This window comes from Amphiura filiformis, chromosome 15, assembly GCF_039555335.1.
Source record: "Amphiura filiformis chromosome 15, Afil_fr2py, whole genome shotgun sequence".
In the NCBI taxonomy this organism is placed as follows: Eukaryota; Metazoa; Echinodermata; class Ophiuroidea; order Amphilepidida; family Amphiuridae; genus Amphiura; species Amphiura filiformis.
In genome coordinates this window covers 57,854,407-57,861,574 of record NC_092642.1, presented here as the reverse complement: position 1 = coordinate 57,861,574, position 7,168 = coordinate 57,854,407, and positions in this window count along the sequence as shown.

Below are 7,168 nucleotides of genomic sequence, written 5' to 3'. Positions count from 1 at the left end.
AGATATATGCGTTGACCAGTCATAAATGACTATATCAGCGTTGAAATGATTAGAAAACTCCTCAAAATGACCAGAATCTCGTCAAATTATTTTGACTAGGATTTCTAGTCGAAAAACGACTAGGTATTTTTAAGAGTGTAGATTCCAAAATCAGAATTGTTCAGTATTAAGGGTAGACGAGGTATTGTTGGTCGAAGCAACCTAAAAATCGATTTTCATTATCTAGATCAATATATTATTGAAAAATAACACTTTGATGTTTTGCAAAAGTTCATTCTGCAAATCATATACTTTGCAAACTTGCTTAATTTATTGTTGTTAATGAGTTATGTACGTTTTACAAAAGTGTTGTTGTTTCAGCCCTCTTTACAACGTAACTCAAGAACCGCAGCACCTATAAAAGTATATCTGTGATATTTTAATTCTTCTACACACTCGCTATGAATTGAGCAATACAGTTTTTGCCAAAGCTCACTACCATTCGTAAGATGCTGTGAACTACCAAATCACAGTTTAAAATAATTAATAACCTTAAAGTGAGCCATTATAATTATGCAAGATATGACCATTTTACTATTGAATACTTTAATTTTAATAAACATCAGTATAATTTTGAGTTCAACGAAATGGGTTCATCATGACTAATAATAACATGGTAGCTGCAGGTAATATGGGACAGCAGGTAATATGGGACACGGACACCTGTTTTCATTTTAACAAAAAGTAGCTTAGAGAAGGTACACACTTTAAGTTGATTTGTCAAGTGTTTAGAGACATCAATTGTGCTTCTAGAAATGCAGTTTTGGAGTCTGTGTATCAAACTCTTGGAAATCAATGCCAAAAAGAGTGAAATTGCCCAAAAATTTACGTCGTTTTTTGGCCTGATGATATAAAATCAATGACGCCACATTTTATGATTGTGTATCCAAATACTCTGGTACTGTAACGAAAATGGATTTTCGCTCATTCTCTAAAAATTGGTTATTTGAGCTCGTGTGAGGCTTATGGTCTTATTTTTGTATTGTTACACGTACCTATATCTCTTGGACTAGTTATCATGATTTTTATAACCAAATTTCGATTCGTCCTCGATTTCGATGTTCTGGTCATGCATTTTTATAAGCTTACTGAATGAAGAGTATTGTATTACTCACCAGTTACTGATTTGGTCGCCAGATTTTCATGACCCAAATTCTTTTATTGTGCAAATTAATAAAAGTTTACAGTAAAGCACAGGTGGAAATACTATCAAAATTACTTTTATTGAAATCTGAATTGAATTTAGGCGTAAATTAATTGGTTTAAAATGATGTGTTTCGTGCATATTTTCGATCTGGGAAAGTTTTGATTTGTTTACATGTTGCCAGTTCTTTGTTGATTTGGGCTTAATTCTCTGAATCTAGTAAAGATTCTGTCAAATTTGCGGCCCTGGCAACTCGCTTTTCATTCTGGAGATCGACCCCGTCTGGGGATGTCTATGGTCGGATTCTCGCTTGTCTGGGTTTGAGCCGCGTTCGTTTTTCATGTTTTTCAGTCAATCAGAAACCTTTTCGGTGAGCGAGTTCTCGTGAGCAGAATGTGCTGTTTTCTTGCTCACGAGAAAAGACGATAAATTGCTCGTGAGCTAGGAAAGTCCTTTTTCTGCTCACTCAACTCTCGTTTTGTGCGTGTTTTCGCGATAAATTGCTCACTATAAAAGCGGCTGCTCGCCAAAATTGCTCACTTTTTGGTTTGACGCTGCCAGGGCAGTCACGCCCCTGGTTAGCTCTATCACAGCAGATTTGAAATGAGACTCATCGGGCATTGGAAGTGATTGCCACTCACTGCCGTAGCCTCGCTTTCCTTGACATTGGTTCACTAAATTTCAGCTTCGATGTGGAAGACATTTAATGCAATTTATGGGAACTTTCAGCCAAAAATGGTGGTCAAAATGTAGCAGACGACATGCAGCCATGTCAGCAGTGTAAAGTGGGTTGTCATCTTCGAGCCTTTTTCAAGGCTAGCCTAGCTTTCTCCACTGCGTAGTTTAATAATTTTTGGTTCCCATGAATGCTTGATTGTCTCCCTCGAAGATAGGCCTATAGAACTGCACCATTTTCAGCATCTTTACAGTCACAAATCGTCATAAATCGGTAAACTTAGGTGGCCTAGGCTGCTGCCTTGCAACTTTTAGCGCCTGTAGGTGGCCTGGAAAGTTTAAGCTTACTTAGGCTCTTGGGCCTTCTGCTTCTCTTGGACATCTTGGTTCATCGTGACTGTTAAACAATGGCTTAATCATCTTAATTTAATTACGATAGAATATAAAAGGGGAAGTTCCTAGTCTTCAAGAAAGGCTAAGCTTAGCCTTGCATTATGATGTGCATGCATGTATTGCATGCCATGCAGATGGTGGCTCTGAATTTAGGTGTTATGGATTAAAGGCGCACTCGTCGTTTTATGAATTAAAAAAGGAACTTCCTGTTTATTCTTTCAATCGTGCAGTTCTATACTTCAGAATCAAGGAAAGTACGTGGAAAATCTGCCAGTGACTTCAAAATTAATTAAATGGGCTGAAGCCTATTATTTTCTTGTTTTATTTATTGATTTTTATATCGCAAAGAAATTTGACTTCTGATTGGCCTAAATTGCTCAATTGCCAAACTGATAGACAAGCTCATTACAAGGTGGCCTGTATGCTTTTTGTACGATGACCCCATAAAATGTTCATAATCCCTGATAATAGCTGGCACGCGACACCCGACGGGATAATTACTTTACCACACAAGAATTTTGGAGTCGAATTTAAGTCAAGAAATTCGACTCCAAAACACCTCGAGGTCAGATTTATTTTTAGCCGACCGTTAGCTCTGCGGCCTTGTGGCCGTCTCCTCCATTCAGTTTACACTGTGTACTGTAGCATAGGGCTGTACTGTACATGTTCAGCACTTGTCCACACACACACACCCTTTCGTATTTGCTGTCTCACACAGCTCAGTTCCTTGCATTTCGTTGTTTTATATTTTCACATTTTTAACTGATTTTAATTACACCATATTCCTTACATTTTATAATGTGAAGACAGTAATATTTTATGTATATTATTGCAATGAACAGAAAAAATTATTCAGATTAAAGCATGTTTTAATTTTTTTAAAGCAAAGTGTGAATATTTTTTCACAGAAAGATTGGCATTTAGGCCTACTAGGCAATTTTATTTTAAGAAATAATAAGGCCGAGTAAAAAAATACATGTTTCTCGTCCGCTCCCTCCTCCTTTATTGAAGATTTTAAATGTTTTTTATTTTGTAAACTTTCAATTATAACTTGTTGAAAAAGATGTTTCATAAGTTGAAACTTATTTTACAGCTTTGTAAATGCAAAATACATCATTGGGGTCACTAGAGGGGCCACAACGACATCGCCTGGCTAATAATTACCTGGTACAGCAGGGATACTAAAATAAATACCCAGGATCGATACACGTGAATTTGCTATGCACGAGTTTGATATGAGAAGAAAATCTTTGGATACCGGTGTACAAAATGATGAATATCTCCCGTAAATGATTTCGTATAAAGAAGCCAGATGTGGTTCCTTGCACATGAATATATATTTTGAACAGATGTGATAGTCGATATGTATAATGACCATGCGTGGCGGTGGATTCAATCTACCATGGCGATTTCTGCCATGAAGATATCGGGGCGATGACACTGTGGGGCCTACCTCTCAAAACAATAAAATAAAAATGGCCTCCTCCTTTTACTCAGATATCAATCTGTATGTCGAATACCCAAAATGTTAATCAGTGATATGGGTAGGCCTACTAGGCCTATTATAGGCCTACTTGCGCAATGTGTGGCGATTCTTCATCATAACGTCACCTGCGAGACCCCAGTAGATAAAGTAGTCAAGTGCCATTTTGACGAAATTATGTTATTGGCAGATTATAAGTCACTAGGGTCAAACATTTTTTTGTTGAAAATTTGGGTCGATTTGACCCCCTACAAGTAGGGGTCACTTGAGGGGTCAAATTGGGTCAAAATTTAAAAATGGTCCGATTTGTTTAGCAGTTATAGGGTCGAGGTCAATCAAAGGTCAAACGAGGTCAAATTTTCAACAACATCCGATTTGCATAAATGATACACAAAATTGTTCTTCTCGATATGGGCATTTTAAAATGTATACTTTTAACTATTATTAACTTTCAATTTTGTGAAAAATGCAATTGTTTAAATCTGAACCATGGTTTTTAGTGGAAAAAGTAGTCAAGTAAAAATACTGATTATTGATTATAAAAAATCAATAAATGACAAATCGTTGATTGATAGCTACATTAAGTACAATTCATTACAGCAAGTTTTATACAAAAATATCTCAGTTTGAGGTCAATAGAAACAATTCATAACTTTAAACCCACTTTTCTCGAAACTGTTATTTTGGCACTTAACTACTTTATCCACTAAGGTCTGTTACAAATACGATGCCACCGCGAATAGCAAATGGAGCCTACGGGTTTCCAAGAGTGTGTTTTTTCCAGTATTTAATCTCCCTATTGGTAATATTGGTAGGCCTACATGGTCAGCTAAATATACTCTCTGTCGTACGTCGAAGTTTCATTTAATTTCTTAACTGGTGTTTAAATAAAGAATATCTGGCAAAGCAAAGTGTGAATATTTTTTCACAGAAAGATTGGCATTTAGGCCTACTAGGCAATTTTATTTTAAGAAATAATAAGGCCGAGTAAAAAAAATACATGTTTCTCGTCCGCTCCCTCCTCCTTTTTTGAAGATTTTTCAATTTTTTTTATTTTGTAAACTTTCAATTATAACTTGTTGAAAAAGATGTTTCATAAGTTGAAACTTATTTTACAGCTTTGTAAATGCAAAATACATCATTGGGGTCACTAGAGGGGCCCACAACGACATCGTCTGGCTAATAATTACCTGGTACAGCAGGGATACTAAAATAGATACCCAGGATCGATACACGTGAATTTGCTATGCACGAGTTTGATATGAGAAGAAAATCTTTGGATACCGGTGTAGAAAATTATGAATATCTCCCGTAAATGATTTCGTATAAAGAAGCCAGATGTGGTTCCTTGCACATGAATATATATTTTGAACAGATGTGATAGTCGATATGTATAATGACCATGCGTGGCGGTGGATTCAATCTACCATGGCGATTTCTGCCATGAAGATATCGGGGCGCTGACACTGTGGGGCCTACCTCTCAAAACAATAAAATAAAAATGGCCTCCTCCTTTTACTCAGATATCAATCTGTATGTCGAATACCCAAAATGTTAATCAGTGATATGGGTAGGCCTACTAGGCCTATTATAGGCCTACTTGCGCAATGTGTGGCGATTCTTCATCATAACGTCACCTGCAAGACCCCAGTAGATAAAGTAGTCAAGTGCCATTTTGACGAAATTATGTTATTGGCAGATTATAAGTCACTAGGGTCAAACATTTTTTTGTTGAAAATTTGGGTCGATTTGACCCCCTACAAGTAGGGGTCACTTGAGGGGTCAAATTGGGTCAAAATTTAAAAATGGTCCGATTTGTTTAGCAGTTATAGGGTCGAGGTCAATCAAAGGTCAAACGAGGTCAAATTTTCAACAACATCCGATTTGCATAAATGATACACAAAATTGTTCTTCTCGATATGGGCATTTTAAAATGTATACTTTTAACTATTATTAACTTTCAATTTTGTGAAAAATGCAATTGTTTAAATCTGAACCATGGTTTTAGTGGAAAAAGTAGTCAAGTACAAAATACTGATTATTGATTATAAAAAATCAATAAATGACAAATCGTTGATTGATAGCTACATTAAGTACAATTCATTACAGCAAGTTTTATACAAAAATATCTCAGTTTGAGGTCAATAGAAACAATTCATAACTTTAAACCCACTTTTCTCGAAACTGTTATTTTGGCACTTAACTACTTTATCCACTAAGGTCTGTTACAAATACGATGCCACCGCGAATAGCAAATGGAGCCTACGGGTTTCAAGAGTGTGTTTTTTTCCAGTATTTAATCTCCCTATTGGTAATATTGGTAGGCCTACATGGTCAGCTAAATATACTCTCTGTCGTACGTCGAAGTTTCATTTAATTTCTTAACTGGTGTTTAAATAAAGAATATCTGGCAAAGCAAAGTGTGAATATTTTTCACAGAAAGATTGGCATTTAGGCCTACTAGGCAATTTTATTTTAAGAAATAATAAGGCCGAGTAAAAAAATACATGTTTCTCGTCCGCTCCTCCTCCTTTTTGAAGATTTTTCAATTTTTTTATTTTGTAAACTTTCAATTATAACTTGTTGAAAAAGATGTTTCATAAGTTGAAACTTATTTTACAGCTTTGTAAATGCAAAATACATCATTGGGGTCACTAGAGGGCCCCACAACGACATCGTCTGGCTAATAATTACCTGGTACAGCAGGGATACTAAAATAGATACCCAGGATCGATACACGTGAATTTGCTATGCACGAGTTTGATATGAGAAGAAAATCTTTGGATACCGGTGTAGAAAATTATGAATATCTCCCGTAAATGATTTCGTATAAAGAAGCCAGATGTGGTTCCTTGCACATGAATATATATTTTGAACAGATGTGATAGTCGATATGTATAATGACCATGCGTGGCGGTGGATTCAATCTACCATGGCGATTTCTGCCATGAAGATATCGGGGCGATGACACTGTGGGGCCTACCTCTCAAAACAATAAAATAAAAATGGCCTCCTCCTTTTACTCAGATATCAATCTGTATGTCGAATACCCAAAATTTTAATCAGTGATATGGGTAGGCCTACTAGGCCTATTATAGGCCTACTTGCGCAATGTGTGGCAATTCTTCATCATAGCGTCACCTGCGAGACCCCAGTAGATAAAGTAGTCAAGTGCCATTTTGACGAAATTATGTTATTGGCAGATTATAAGTCACTAGGGTCAAACTTTTTTTTTTGAAAATTTGGGTCGATTTGACCCCCTACAAGTAGGGGTCACTTGAGGGGTCAAATTGGGTCAAAACTTAAAAATGGTCCGATTTGTTTAGCAGTTATAGGGTCGAGGTCAATCAAAGGTCAAACGAGGTCAAATTTTCAACAACATCCGATTTGCATAAATGATACACAAAATTGTTCTTCCCGATATGGGCATTTTG